Raw genomic sequence first — 16,362 nt, forward strand, 5'->3', positions numbered from 1 at the left:
AGGTATTAAATCCGAAGACGTGAAGAATCTACCTCCCATAGAAGATATATGTGAGATAATTCCCCCTTCATCCATGATTGAGGTAAATTCCCTTCGGCGCTTTACTAGGGAAGATATTCCGTATTCAAAACCTCCTGCGCAATGCTTAGATGAGTTTGATAATTATATTGTTAAGCAAGAAAATTTTAATATGAGAGTAGAGAATCATCTAATGGAAAATTCTCAAGCTATTAGTCAATTGCATGACATTGTGGAGAGAACCTCCAATGATGTTAAGATGCTTGTTAAACATTTTCATATGGTTCAAACTCAAATTGATCAACTCACTAAAGTGCAAAATGACTTGTTGGGAAATAATTCTAAAGAAAAGCATGCTTATGAAGTAACAACTAGAGGTGGTGTCTCTACCCAGGATCCTCTATATCCTGAAGGACATCCCAAAAGAATTGAACAAGATTCTCAACGCATTGAACCTAGAGCTCGTTCTAAGAAAAAGAAAAAGAAACATAAGAATGTTGTAGAATCCTCTGAACCTGTTAATGATCCTAATAGTATTTCTATTTCTGATGCTGAAACTGAAAGTGGTAATGAACATGATAAAGATAATGATAAGAATGATACTCCTGATAAAGAAGAGGTTGAAAAAGAACCCGAAAAGCATGCTAAAAATAAAAAGTATACTAAAGAAGATTTTATTGCTGAGAAACATGGTAATGAAAGAGAACCTTGGGTGCAAAAGCAAATGCCTTTTCCTGCTAAGAAATTAAAATCAAAGGAAGAAGAACACTATAATAAATTTTGTGATTGGATGAAACCTTTATTCTTGCAAATCCCTTTGACTGATGCTATTAAATTACCTCCTTATTCAAAGTATATGAAAGATATTGTTACTAACAAAAGGAAAATCCCCAATGAGGAAATTTCCACTATGCTTGCTAATTACTCTTTCAATGGCAAAGTTCCAAAGAAGTTGGGCGACCCGGTATACCTACTATTCCTTGTTCTATTAAGAATAATTATGTTAAAACTGCTCTATGTGACTTGGGCGCCGGTGTTAGTGTTATGCCTTTTTCTCTTTATAAGAGACTTTACTTAGATAAGTTGATACCTACTGATATATCTTTGCAAATGGCTGATAAATCTACTGCTATTCCTGTTGGTATATGTGAGGATGTTCTGTTCAAGTTACTAATAACCGCTTGATATTAACCGATTTTGTTGTGTTGGAAATGTCTGAAGATGATAATATGTCTATTATTCTTGGGAGACCTTTTCTTAACACCGCAGGGCTGTTATTGATTGCAATAAGGGAAAAGTTACTTTCAATATTGATGACAAGGAGCATACTTGTTTATTTTCCCAAGAGGATTGAGAAAGCATGTGGAGTTAATACTATTTCTAATGTGAGAACTATCAAAGTTGGAACTATCGATTGTCCTATATATGAGCCTAAAGAAGAATATCAAACTCTTGTGATTGGATCCATATCAATACAATTCAAGGTAACATGATTGATTTGAGTTTAATTTCTTCATATGCTATGTAAAATTTATTTGGTGGCAAGACTTGATCAACCTTGTTAACAAATACATTTTATATGTATAGAGGAGGTAAACAACATTTCTTTCTTCCTACACTTATTTTACTTATTGTAGCAATACATTTGTATCTTTACTTTATTGCATTATTGTGCTAAGTAAAGTCTCTAATAGAAGGTTGATGCTAGATTTGGATTTTCGCACAGAAACATATTTCTTGCTGTCACGAATTTGGGTAGGGTTCTCTGTAGGTAACTCAGAAAAATCTGCCAATTTACGTGAGTGATCCTCAGATATGTACGCAACTTTCATTAGTTTTGAGTTTTCTGATTTGAGCAACGGAAGTACCTCTTTAAAATTCATCTTTACTGGCTGTTCTGTTTTGGCAGATTCTGTCTCTGTTTTTTGCATTGTCTCTTGTGGACTTTAAGTGAGGCTTTCTAGACGTGGAGAGCTGTAGCTAATGTTTTATTGAGTTATTGCAATGTGTCACTACAGGACTAAAGTGGATTAAAGTTTTTGAGTACTAACCCCTCTAATGAAGTTTATGAGAAGTTTGGTGTGGCAGAAGTTTTCAAGGGTCAAGAAAGAAGGGTGATATAATGTGATCAAGAAGAGTCAAAAGCCTAAGCTTGGGGGGAGGTATACCGGAATCACTCATTCTTTGCATATCATGATTGCTGGATACTTGTACATACTTGTTTAGTCTCTTTGAGTGGTTTTCTAATGAGAGGGAGATGATATTTGGGGAAGTGCTGCCTGAAAACAGATTCTGGACTGTTACTAGAAAAATTCGTGCGCACAGCCAGAACGTTATTTTGAGCTGCCAATTTTTGTGCAGGTTCCCCAGGTTGTTATCTAACTTTCATTAGTTGAACACTTTTCGAGCTGAGCAACGTAAGATTTTTGTAAAAATCGATTTCTGTACTGCTGTCGGGTTTTGGCAGATTTCGCCATCTCGCTTTTCTGTGTTTCTTTTAGTTTGCTATTTCTTACTTTCACTTTGTTTCTTTCCTAAAACACAAAAAGACCAAAAATATTTCTGTTGTTTCTCTTCACCATTTGTTTATCTTGGTTTCTTGCATTTGTTTCGCTTTATTTGCTATTGCTAGTTTGCTATAAGAAAACCCAAAAAGATTTTGCTTTGTTTGCTTGTTTCCTTTTGTTCTTGTTCTCAAATTCGAAAACACCAAAAATATTTGCTGTTCTTCTTTGGTTTTTAAAGTTCATCATGAGTTCAATGGTCTTCGGTGGCTGGAGCGTGGTTTTCATTTCATATTATCCAAGCTACACAAGTGAAAAAGGCAATAATGACGATCTACGACAATCCGATTGTGGTGAGAGGCTGGTATGAACTCTATTTGTTTTCATTTTTGTACATATACTCATCCATGTGAGCATGCTTAGTTGGTTCATGTGAGGTATATGTCATTTAAGAAAGTCTAGTAGTTCATGATCTCTCATGATTAGCTCCAATTTATTAATATGAGTAGCATGTCATGGATGTTTGCTTGCATTGTTTTATTCATGAGTAAGTATGGCATTGTGGTATCCTCCTCTGAATAATTCATTTATATCGACTTGGCACATGCTCACGCATGCATATGACTGAACAAAAGTCAATTAAGCCTCAATGATTTACATTGCTTCAGAGTTCTTGTATCACTTTTATGCCTCAGTTAATTTATTTTGCCGCAAGCATGATTATGACAGTTATTGCTCTCTTGATTTGTCGCTCCCTAGTCTTTTGCTAGCCTTCACTTGTACTGAGCGGGAACGCTGCTCGTGCCTCCAAACACATGAAAACCAAGTTATTCCAAAGTGTCCACCATAAATACCTATGCATGGCATTTCAAACCATTCCAAGTAAATTCTCATGCGCTACCTTTAAAACCTTCAAAATGCTTCTCAATTTGTGTTAATGTTTCATAGCTCATGAGGAAGTATGTGGTGTTTAGCTTTCAACCTTGTCATTTACTTTTGACGGACTCTCATATGGACTAGTGGCATATCCGCTTATCCAATAATTTTGCAAAAAGAGCTGGCAATGGGATTCTCAGTCCCGAATTAATTAACTTAAATAGACACTCCTCCATGGTTTGTGATTGTTGGACGGCACCCGAAGGATTCGGTTAGCCATGGCTTGTGTAAGCAAAGGTTGGGGGGAGTGTCATCATCATAATAAAACTGAACTAAAAAGGCACTCCTTCATGGTATGTGACTGTCGGCAGGCACCCGAGGATTCGGTTAGCCATGGTTTGTGTAAGAAAGGTTGGAAGGAGTGCCACATAAACATGCAAATAGTTCATGGGAGCCGCTCTTGGGAGTCCGGTTGGCAAGGTAGTTGGTGTACCCATTACCATTCGTTGACAACAACAAACACCTCTCAAAATAATTTTACTCCTGCTTTACAAATGAAAAGCTCTAGCGCATGTTAATCCCTACTTCACTCTGCGAAGGGTCAATCTTTTACTTTTATGTTGTGTCTCCATCCTTTCTTTGAGCACTTTCTTGAGAGCACAACTGTCATTCTTAGTATAATATGCTTGTCTCAAAATATGATTGATTGTGGTATAACTTTGATGCTTTTATCTTTGACAATCACTACTTCTAGTCTTTCTATGAACTCCGGAGGTGCCCGGGCATTTATGTTTTGCCGATCAAATACGGGCAAGCGAGATACCACTTTATCATACTCTCTTATGAACATTGCAATCCTGCTTATATACATGATTCATGATGCTTATTATTAATTGTTGGTACCTCTTCATGATTGACATAGTCTGTTAGATGATCTTACTTGCATGTATCTTATTATGAACTGCTTAAGTATTAGCCATATCATGAGAATATATACATCATATGAGCAAATGTGTTCGTGAAAGTTCTTTTATCGCTCGGTTGTTAAGCTGAATTGCTTGAGGACAAGCAATAAGCTAAGCTTGGGGGAGTTGATACGTCCAAAACGTATCTACTTTCCCGAACACTTTTGCTATTGTTTTGCCTCTAATTTGTGTATTTTGGATGCAACTAACACGGACTAACGCTGTTTTCAGCAGAACTGTTCTGGTGTCTCATTGTTGTGCAGAAATCCAACTTTCAGGAAAAACCTCGGGATTTTGACGAAAGGGCCTATTTTCCCGGAATGCGACGGAGCCGGAAGGACAAGTAAGGTGGAGGCCCGAGGGCCCCACACCATAGGCGGCGCGGCCCAGGGGGGCCGCGCGGCCCTATGGTGTGGCCCCTCGGCCGGCCTCCGACGCCCTCCTTCGGACTGCTTATTCGCCTCGACCTAAAAACGCACGGGGAGAAGTGGAAGTCGCCAGAAACCCTCCAGAACGCCGCCACATCGCGAAACTCCGTCTCGGGAGCCAGAAGTCTCCGTTCTGGCACTCCGCCGGGACGGGGAATTGGAGGAGATCATCGCCGCCATCACCGCCAACGCCTCTCCATCAACCAGCCATGTTTCCCCCATCCATGTGTGAGTAATCCCCCGCTGTAGGCCGAAGGTGATGGTAGGGATTGGATGAGATTGGTCATGTAATAGCATAAGATTGTTAGGGCATAGTGCCTAGTGTCCGTAGATGGTACTTTTATGATATTGTTGCAACTTGTTATGCTTAATGCTTGTCACTAGGGCCCGAGTGCCATGATCTCAGATCCGAACATGTTATTGATTCATGAAGATATTCGTTGTTTATGATCTTACACTGCAAGTTGTATACACATGTCGCTGTCCGGAACCAATGGCCCCGAAGTGACGAAATCGGGACAACCGGAGGGAATGGCAGCGATGTGAGGATCACATGTGTTCACGGAGTGTTAATGCTTTGCTCCGGTACTCTATTAAAAGGAGTACCTTAATATCCGAGTAGTTTCCCTTGAGGCCCGGCTGCCACCTGGTGGTAGGACAAAAGATGTTGTGCAAGTTTCTCATTGCGAGCACGTACGACTATAATTGGAACACATGCCTATTGATTGATTAGTACTTGGACACCGTTTTATTATTATCCGCAAATGCCCTGCTATGATTGTTACATGAGTTTCTCTCATCCATGCAACGCCCGTCATCCGTCCCCGTGCCTACGGTATTTTAATCCTGCTTGTTTACTAAAATCACTACTACTGTCTTTGTTACTTTCTTGCTTGTTATTTTACTATCGCTACTACTATAAAACTGTTACTACTGATAAACTCTTGCGAGCAAGTCCGTTTCCGAGTGCGGCTGAATTGACAACTCCGCTGTTAAGGCTTTCAAGTATTCTTTGTCTCCCCTCGTGTCGAATCAATAAATTGGGTAATACTTCCCTCGAAGACTGTTGCGATCCCCTATACTTGTGGGTCATCAGAGTCCTCGGAAGGGGCCGCCAAGACGGTCTCCATGGAAGACTTCAATTCGTTGAAATCCTCCATGGAAGCCCAAATGGAAAGCATGAAAAAGATGATTGCCGAGCTTTTGGCTCCGGCCCTTCCCAAGGCTCCTAGTGTAGAGGTAAAGGACACGGGTGCGTTAGAAGAGGGTGAAGCTTCGGAATTACCCTCCTCTACCAAACCCGTGGAAGGTGATAACTTAAACACTATAAAAAATCCCATTGCATCTCCTAGGGCAACTAGTGGAGGTGATAGCTACAATCGAGTAGCTCCACCTTTTCTATCTCCCGATATACCGGTTCCCCATCCCCATTTGAACATTCGGGGTGACCCACCTAAGTTTTCCATTGATAATTTTGATACTTGGCAATTTGAGTTTCGCTCTCATGTTTGCAGTGCCTCCAATGAACTTTGGAGAATTATCTTGGAAGGTTTCAAGCCATACAATCCCGACAAGTTGACTAGAAGAGAAGCGGTTGATAGTCAACTCAACAACACCGCCTTGCACATGATTCAAACTAGTGTGGGGACAAAGGACTTGCATCGTGTTCGGAACTACACCACCGCCAAGGAAGCTTGGGATGGTTTGGCCGCGAGTTGCATTGGAAGTGAGAGCACAAGGAGGAACAAGTATAATGCTCTTAAGAATAAAGCCGAAGGGTTCATGAGGCTACTCGGATGAAGATCATGAAGTCATGTATGGAAGACTTCTCACCGTTGCCGATGCCTTCCGGCTTATTGGTGCCACCCACATCAATGACTCTTGGATCAAGGAGAAGTACATTGAATGTATGATGCCATTTGTACCCATCGATGTCAAGACTCTTGTGGGGAGGGAATTCTATTCCTCTCTCACCTCTCAACAAGTCGTGCACGAGATGCAAGCTCTCAAAGTGCTTGAGGAAACCTCTCATGATTCTCGCAATCGAGCTCTTGGGATGGCAAAAGGTTCCAACCTTGCCTTGGCGGTCAACTCCGTTGAAGAAGTGATTCCTCAAGAATCTTATAGGGCATCTTGGAGTATGTCCTATCCGGAAGATTTGCAATGCCACTACCATGATCACATGGCCTTCCATGCAAAGTCCTTTTGGGTTGATCCCTCCAAGGCCAAGGAAGACAACATCAAGAGAAACAACAAAAGTGGGTTCACTAGCTTTGGTCCAAAGACAAGATCATGCTACAATTGTGATGACAAGCGTCACTTCATTGCCGAATGCCCCTATGAGAATAGAGAGCTTCATAATGGGAGGCTCATTCCCAAGGACAAGAGCAAAGACACAAAGGGCAAATATTCAAAAGCCCCCAACAAGAAATTCTACAACAACAAGACCAAGAAGGGCAAGAGGCCCCCAAGAGTTGTGCTAGTAACAAGGGAAGAATATTCTTCCGATGAAGTAGAAAGCTCTAGTAGTGAGGAAGATGAAGAAAGCTCAAAGGAATTGGCCGCCATCGTCACCACCAACACTCCCTCTTCATCTCTCTTTGACTCTCCCAATGAGAACCCTCATATCAAGAATGCACATTGCTTCATGGCAAGGTCCTCCTTGGACACATCTATTGTGCTATCAACTCAAGAAGAGTATACCTCCGGAGATGATGATGTTGATGATGAAGAAGATGCAACCTCTAATGGATTGGTCGCCCTTGCCTCCTCTCCACTAACTCTTCATCACCAAGTGAATCCCCCAATGAGGTCATTCATGTGGAGGAAGAAAGTTGCCTCATGGCTAAATCCTCCGAGGTATCATCCCCTAACCCCTCTATGCCTAACATATCTAGTGATCTAGGGGTTGATGATGCTAGTCTAAAAGTGAAACAAGAAATGCTAGAGTTTGATGATTTAATTCTCAACCTACAAGGTAACACTAAAAAGCATGTTTCAAATCTCATGGTTCGTATAGCTCAACAAAGTAATATTCTTGAGAAAAAGGGTCAAATAGAGAGAGAAGACTCTCTTGAAATCCATGCTCTTAAAAATGCTCTTGAGGAAAGTCAAGAAACTATAGCTTCTCTTGAGGAGAGGCTAGAAACTCTTGAAGAGCCTCAAGATAAAATTAACAAGCTCACAAAAGCTAGAGATCTTGCTAGGGCTAAAACTAAAGTGCTTAAAAAGGAAATGGCCCAATTTGAGGTTGATCATGAGAAACTTGTGAAAGATCTAGATGAACTAGACAAAGCTCACAAAGCTTTGAAGAGTGAATACACTCTCCTATCCAAGTCTTATGAGCAAATTCAAATTAGGCTTGCTTCATATGATGTGCCTAGTTCCTCTACTCCTTCATGTGATCATGCAAATGTTATTGAGGAAAATGCTAGGTTGAAGGATGAACTTGCTAAGGCCTCCTCTCCCCAAAGTAAACTTTCGTTGGATGATCTTTTGAGTAAGCAAAGATCAAACAATGGGAAGGAGGGCCTTGGTTATAATGCCAAGGCAAAGAAGGCAAACAAGAAAAAGGCCAAGCCCGCACAAGAGAAGAAGAAAGCCGTCACTAATGGTGAAGCCTCCAAAGGGCAAAACCATGAATGATGATGATGCGGGAATTGCTAACCCTCACTATGTTTTATTTAAAGATTATTATGGTGATGTTTATGCTAAATATGTTGGCCCATATGATGGTTATGTTGCTTGGTCTATTTGGGTCCCAAAGAACCTTGTTGCTAACAAAAGAGGACCCATTGTGAAATGGGTACCTAAATCCAAGAATTGATCTCATGTAGGACTATGCCGCCGGAGGGTCAAAATGGGTACTTGATAGTGGATGTACAAGTCATATGACCGGCGGCAAGAACCTCGTCAAGGAGTTGAGGCCAAATATAAATAATATCACCGTCTCCTTTGGCGATAATTCTACATCCGAGGTAATGGGTTTTGGCAAGGTTGTGGTTGCACACAACATTACTCTTGTGGATGTCATGCTTGTCAAAACTCTTGGTTACAATTTGCTTTCCGTTTCCGCCCTTGGCAAGATGGGTTTCGCCGTCTTTATTGATAATGATATTGTGGTCCTCTTGTGGAGCAAGACTCTAAAAGTCGCTTTCGTTGGGTATCGCGAACACAACTTGTATGTGGTGGACTTTTCGGGGACCACCACGACAAGTGCGATGTGCCTATTCGGAAAGGCGGACGTGGGTTGGTTGTGGCATCGCCGCCTAGCCCATGTTAACATGAGAACTTTGCAAAGTCTTCACAAGGGGAACCATATTGTGGGACTAATGGAAAATGTGTCGTTTGCCAAAGATCGTGTTTGTAGGGCTTGTGTTGAAGGCAAAATGCATGACTCTCCGCACCCAAGCAAGACTATCATTTCTTCCAAGAGGATCTTGGAGCTCCTTCATGTGGATCTCTTTGGTCCCGTTACTCATGCAAGTCTTGGTGCGAAGAAACATTGCTTGGTGATTGTTGATGATTACTCAAGATACACTTGGGTCTACTTTCTCAAGACGAAAGATGAGACTCAACAAATATTCATTGACTTTGCTACCGAGGTGCAACGCCAACACAACCTCCTCATTATGGCAATAAGAAGCGACAACGGCTCCGAGTTCAAGAACTATACACTCAATGATTTTCTTAGTGATGAGGGGATTCGACATCAATATTTCGCTGCTTACACCCCTCAACAAAATGGTGTTGCGGAGAGGAAGAACCGGACTCTTATGGATATGGCAAGATCTATGATGGCGGAGTATAAATCCCGCTATAACTTTTGGGCGGAAGCCATCTCCACCGCTTGCCACTCCTCTAACCGGCTCTATCTCCGCAAGGGCTTGAACAAGACTCCATATGAAATACTCACCGGGAACAAGCCCAATATCTCATACTTCAAAGTGTTCGGGTGTAAGTGTTTCTACAAAATCAAAGGAGTTCGTTTGTCTAAATTTGCTCCTAAAGCTTTGGAGGGTATATTTGTTGGTTACGGTGCCGAATCTCACACTTATAGAATTTTTGATGTATCCTCCGGGATTATCATTGAATCTTATAGTGTGAGGTTCGAAGAAAATGATGGCTCCCAAGTGGGGAAAGTTGATGTTTGTGCAGGTGATGAAATACCTCAAGATGCCATAGTAAGAATGGGTGTGGGATTTTTCCGCCCCATTGAGGGACACGGTAGTGGCGTCTCGGGAAGAACTATGCTCTACCACTGGTGGAGCCCTCATCTTCTCAACATCAACAAACCCTACCTAGTGAAGCAAATGATGCACCTACCCAAGAACAAGAACAAGACCCTCCCTCTTGTGTGCAAGATCAAGGACAAGATCAAGGTCAAGATCAACCAAGCATTCATAATGGCTCCAATGAGGATCCAATCAACTCTTGCCCTTCTCCGAATATTGTTCAAGATCAAGCACATGAGATTGAGCAACCCCAAGCAATTGAGGAAGCTCAAGTTCAAGGTCAAGACGAGGACCCAAATGATCAAGTTGATCAAGTGACACCTCCAAGGCCTAGAAAGACCAAGGAGGAGATCGAGGCCCGTCGTCTAGCAAGAAGAGAAAGGAACCTCGAACTTCGTGGACACACTCATGACAAGGTTCTTGGTGATGTAAGGGGCAAAGGTTTCCACAAGAAGGCAATTGGCAAACTTTAGCCATCATCATGCTTATATCTCCTTAGTGGAACCCAAGAAAGTATTTGAAGCTCTTGAAGATTCGGATTGGTTGGAAGCTATGCATGAAGAACTCAACAACTTCAAGCGCAACAAAGTGTGGACTTTAGTAAAGAAGCCAAAGGAGTGCCGCAATGTTATAGGCACTAAATGGATTTTCAAGAACAAGCAAGATGAGTTTGGAAATGTTGTGAGGAACAAGGCAAGATTGGTGGCTCAAGGGTTCTCTCAAGTTGAGGGAATTGACTTTGGAGAAACCTATGCTCCCGTGGCTCGCCTTGAGTCCATCTGTATCCTTCTTGCTTATGCTTCGCATCATAACTTTAAGTTACAACAAATGGATGTGAAAAGTGCTTTTCTTAATGGTCCTTTGCATGAAGAGGTTTATGTTAAGCAACCCCCGGGTTCGAGGATCTCAACTTTCCTAACCATGTCTACAAGCTTGATAAAGCACTTTATGGTCTCCAAACAAGCTCCTAGAGCTTGGTACGAGCACCTTAAGGAATTGTTGGTAGACCGTGGGTTTGATGTTGGGCTAATCGACCCCACTCTTTTTACTAAGAGGGTCAATGGGGAGCTTTTCGTTTGCCAATTATATGTTGATGATATTATATTTGGCTCTACTAACAAAGCTTTCAATGATGAATTCTCAAAGCTTATGACCGATAGGTTTGAGATGTCTATGATGGGAGAGATGAAGTTCTTCCTTGGTTTTGAGATCAAGCAATTGAGGGAAGGAACCTTCATCAACCAAGCAAAATATCTCCAAGACATGCTCAAGAGGTTCAAGATGACCAAGATGAAAGGTGTGGCCACTCCTATGGTTACCAAATGTCATCTTGCACTAGATCCCAATGGTAAAGAGGTGGATCAAAAGGTATATCGCTCCATGATTGGATCCTTGCTTTACCTTTGTGCATCTAGACCGGACATAGTGTTGAGTGTTGGTGTGTGTGCAAGGTATCAAGCTTCTCCTAAGGAGAGCCACGTGATGGCTCTCAAAGAATCTTTCGATATTTGGTTGATACCCCAAGATATGGTATTTGGTACCCCAAAGGCTCAAGTTTTATTCTCAATGGTTATACCGATGCGGATTGGGCAGGTGACAAGGATGATAGGAAATCAACTTCCGGGGCTTGCCAATTCCTTGGTAGGTCCTTGGTGTGTTGGTCTTCTAAGAAGCAAAATTGTATATCTCTCTCCACCGCTCGAAGCCGAATATGTTGCCGCCGCAAGTGGATGCACTCAATTGTTATGGATGAGGCAAACTTTAAAGGAATACGGTGTCATTTGTGACAAAGTGCCTCTATTATGTGACAAATGAAAGTGCCATCAAGATTGCCTATAATCCGGTGCAACATTCAAGAACGAAGCATATTGAGATCCGGAATCATTTCATTAGGGATCATGTTGCCCGCGGTGATATTGAGCTTATCTATGTTCCAACCAAAGATCAACTTGTCGATATATTCACGAAGCCTCTTGATGAAGCAAGGTTCACTTATTTGAGGAATGAGCTAAATATCATTGATTCAAGGACTATAGCTTGACCATCTTGCAAACACACCTTTGTCTCAAAACTTTATTTGGTTTAGATGTGGGCATGGAAATAGGGGGAGTGCGGTTTAAATTATTGAGCTATCCCTCCCCCCATAATGCCAACATTAAGAAATCATTCTCTTAATATCATGTTGATATGTGAGCGTCAATGATGAGTAGTGGCTTGGACCCAAGATATATCTTCGCGGTGCCATGCCACAATACTCATATATGGTGGCCTAGGCCACCACACTCTTCTTTGTGAAGAGTTGGAGTTATTTGGATCTTATCGCCTTTTATTTGACAACTCCATGTTCTTATGGGAAATCACTCTAGTTTGGCCTTATTTGCTCATATCTTGCAAACTTGAGTGATCATGTACCATTATCAGTTTGAGTCTTCTAAACCCAAGCCTACACTCATCTATAAGCCATTTCCATCTTGCTCATTTGTCATGTTTGGTAAAACTTGGAGTGTGAGGTTTCTCGGTCGGATGATCTAGGTTGCCCCATCTTATTGGTAAATTTGCATCTTATATGTGAGGTGATAGTTTATTGCACCACATATGGGTACGCAAATAACCAACTAAAGATAGGCGGGATTAACGGTGTTCTGGAATTTTCCAGAACACCGGATAATCCGCCCCCCTGGCGACCCGGAAAATCCGGCCCGGCCGGATTATCCGCCCTAAACTAGGCAGATCTTGAAAGGGCTGAGGACGAGGCCGCGGGGGGAAACGGTTCACTCCACCCCCCACGCGCCTCTCTCTCCTCTTTCTCCTCCCAAGGTCGCCGGAGACTCTCCTCCTCGCCGGAGTTGCCCCGTCCACTCCCTCCCGGAGTTTTTGGGTGGATCGGGTGCTCCTCCCTCCTAGCTACCTTCTCCTCCAAGCGGCTCTCGCAATGGTTGCGGGTATGACTCACAATCCCTAACCCTAGGTGTTGTGTTTTATATGTGCTATTTTCTTGGTGGATTTGGTGTCTAGTTGTTCCAAATCGCTTGTAGTGTACTCCTCTTGCATGCTATAAGGCCGATCTGTTCCAAGACAAGTTGTTGATTGCAAAATCTGCTAGTTTCGCAGGGCTGGATTATCCGGCCCCCGCGAGGACCGGATTATCCGGTCCGGCCGGATTATCCGCCCCCTTGTCCCGGAAATGCATCTCAGTATAGGGGCCGGACATTTGCCCGGATATTGTCCCGGTTTTGTACCTGGGCCGGATTATCTGGGCCGGATATTTCAAGAATATCCGGCCCCCTCGAAAATGGCTAAGGACCTGAAGAATTGCGTCTCTGGATAGGGGCCGGACATTTGCCCGGACATTGTCATGGTTTTGTACCTGGAGGCCGGATTATCCGGGGGCGGATTATCCGGCCCTTACTTAGGCCGGATTATCCGGCCCCCGAAATGCTCAACGGCTGGATTTTGGAGAGGGGTATTTATACCCCTCTTCTTCTTCCTTACCCCTTTGCTCAATCATTTGCACAAGAAATCTGCCAAGCTTCACCTCCATTAGAGCCACCTCAAGAAACACAAGATTTGCAAGATCTCCTTCCTCCCCCAACCAAATCTCTTGATCTTTGGAGATTCGAAGGAGAAGCCACCGATCTACATCCTCACCGAAGCGTTTTTCATTTCCCCCTCATTTGTTTGAGGGATCTCATGCTAGTGTTCCTATTTGGTTCCCTAGTTGATTTGTTGTTGATGTGTTGTTGTTGATTGTTGTATTGTTACAGATTTGGGAGCCTCCAATTCAGTTGTGGATGTGTGCCCCAAGAACCTTGTAAAGGCCCGGTTTCCGCCTCGAGGAAATCCCTTAGTGGAAGTGGGCTAGGCCTTCGTGGCGTTGCTCACAGGAGATCTGAGTGAAGCCTTCGTGGCTCTTGGTTTGGCTTGCGTAGCAACCACACTCCTCCAAACATAGACGTACCTTCTTGCAAAGGAAGGGAACTACGGGAATCATCTCCGTGTTATCGCGTGCTCCACTCTCGGTTACCTCTATCCCATTTTATCTCCTATATTGCGTAGTTATATCTTGCTTAGTTTATAACCTTGTCATATAGGTAAATTCACTTAGTTGCATATCTAGAGAATTTACCTTTGTGTCAAGCCTAAATTGAAAAGAACTAAAAATTGGTTAGCACCTATTCACCCCCCCCCCTCTAGGTGCGGCATACGATCCTTTCAACGAGGTCCTGGAGGGACCTCGCCATGACGGCCTCGAGGATGGCGGCATCCTCGGCGCTTTCGGCCTCCTCCACCTTCACCTTCGCCGGCTTGCGCTTCCGCTCACCGGAGGTGTCGTGCTCGCGCTTGGGGAAGACGACTCCTTTTTCACCGGCGCCAAGGATGGCGCCGACCTGGAGATCGACCTTGCCGCCGAACCGGACGACGAGGAACTGGGAGCCATGCGCCGTGGCTGCCAGCTGCTTCCCCTGCGGCGGCTCGCCGATGCCCTCGACAGTGGGGGCATCGTCAGGACGGGGAAGTTGCCGCCCTCGATGTGCTCGAGGACGGCCTCGAGCGTCCGGCCCGGCACGCTCCACCACCGCTTGCGTCCGGCGGCGTTGTTGTGCGGAGGCGGAGGCGGCGGGCCGTCGTAGGAGGCGAGCTCCTGCTCCCACCGGAGAAGGAAGAAGGAGTTCCACGCCGTCAGGTTGTCGGGGTGGTAGCGCGGCTCGGCGCGGTCCTGGTCCGTCAACGTTAGTCGGGCCTCCTCGATGGCGGCTTCGAGGAAGCATCCCTGGGGAGGCGGCAGGATTGGCACGCCGCCCGCACTTAGCCGCCACCCGCCGCCGGGAGGCCTGGTGTCCGGCGGGCAGGGGTACCCCGCCTGGTGGAGGAGGTGCCCCTCCCACGCGTGGAGCGACCGGCGGGGGAAGCCGTTGTTGGCCGCGCCGTCTTCGTCGTTGTAGGCCATGGATCTCGTGGTCGAGGGAAGGAAGAGGAAGAGGAAGAGGAAGAGAGGTGCGACGCGTCGCGGCGAGCGGGGTATTTAGGTGAGCCAGGAGCCGGCGATTTATTGCCGCGTGGATGCTACGCGTCCGCGGCGAGCTGACCGGCGGCAGCCTTTACTGCGCGCGGAAGACGATGCGTCTGTCGCTGACCGGCCAGGTCCACCTCTACGGCGAAGACGAAGCGAAAGCGCGGGAGAGATTTCTCGGCGTTTCGCGCGTTTTCGCTTCGTCCGGAGTTTCCGAGCGCGCCTCGGGGGATCGGGGATGGCGTGGGCTCGCCGGATGGATTTAGGCCCAAATCCGGAGGAAAACGAGGAATCGGGGGCGCGACTTGGCAAAAATCACCGTCCGGATGAGAAAAACGTCGCTCGGGGTCTCTTCGGGGAGACGAGTGGGGATGCTCTTATCAGAAGAGAATAGGAGTCGAGGTGGGGAATATTAGAGATCTGCAAACCTGCAAAAGAAGGTTTGATTCCGTGTTCCGTGCAAAATTTACAAACAGTACAATTTGCTCTATATCTGCACCCTTCTGCAGCTTTGCATATGCTTGCAAACCTTTGTGTGTATACACAATTGCGTAAAAATGTTCATACTACAAAACACGAAGGGTTGCCACCCACAAAAAGCGTGGTGGCCTCCTCAAACTTCTTCTCTTCGCAAGAAGTGGGTTCTTCAGGAATGTGATACACACTCAGCATAGTTGATTAGCTGAGAGCATGTCTAACAGACCTCTTAAAACGCGCTCATCCCGTAAAATTCCGGCGGGATACGGAGTGAGCGCGGTTTGGGCCGTCTAGCAGGCCCCGTATTCGGGCCGGCCCGTTTCAACGGAATACGGCCCTCAGTAAATCCACACCGCGCCCCCCTACATATACCGGGCAAAGGTGCGAGTGGGGGTCAAACCCCTCACTCGCAACCAGTGGCGGAGGACGAAAAAAATTTGAGGTCGGGCAAAATTTTAAACGTAAGAAAACGACACAAAATAATAAACTGTCTCGACACGTTAATAGTTTATATGATGGTAAGAACAGTCACTCGGTACTATGGTAACAACATTATATTTAAATATAAGTAGAATATACAAACGTACCGATAATGAAGCTTTAATGCCGTCTAGAAGTTCCAAGCAATAGCAAAGCTCTACCTTCCATTCGATTTTTTTTTTAAATTTCACCAAGATCAACACTTTCGAATATCACCCGCTCAATGTAGCACACAATTAAATCATTAGGCCAACCCTCTTATTGCGCAACTCTATCTTGATAATCTTCATAGCTGAGAATGTTCTTTCAACTATTGCCGTCTCCACCGATAAAAGTACTGCCAACTTAGTAAGACGGTAAACTGTAGGA

This window comes from Lolium rigidum, chromosome 7 (assembly GCF_022539505.1).
Source record: "Lolium rigidum isolate FL_2022 chromosome 7, APGP_CSIRO_Lrig_0.1, whole genome shotgun sequence".
NCBI lineage: Eukaryota > Viridiplantae > Streptophyta > Magnoliopsida > Poales > Poaceae > Lolium > Lolium rigidum.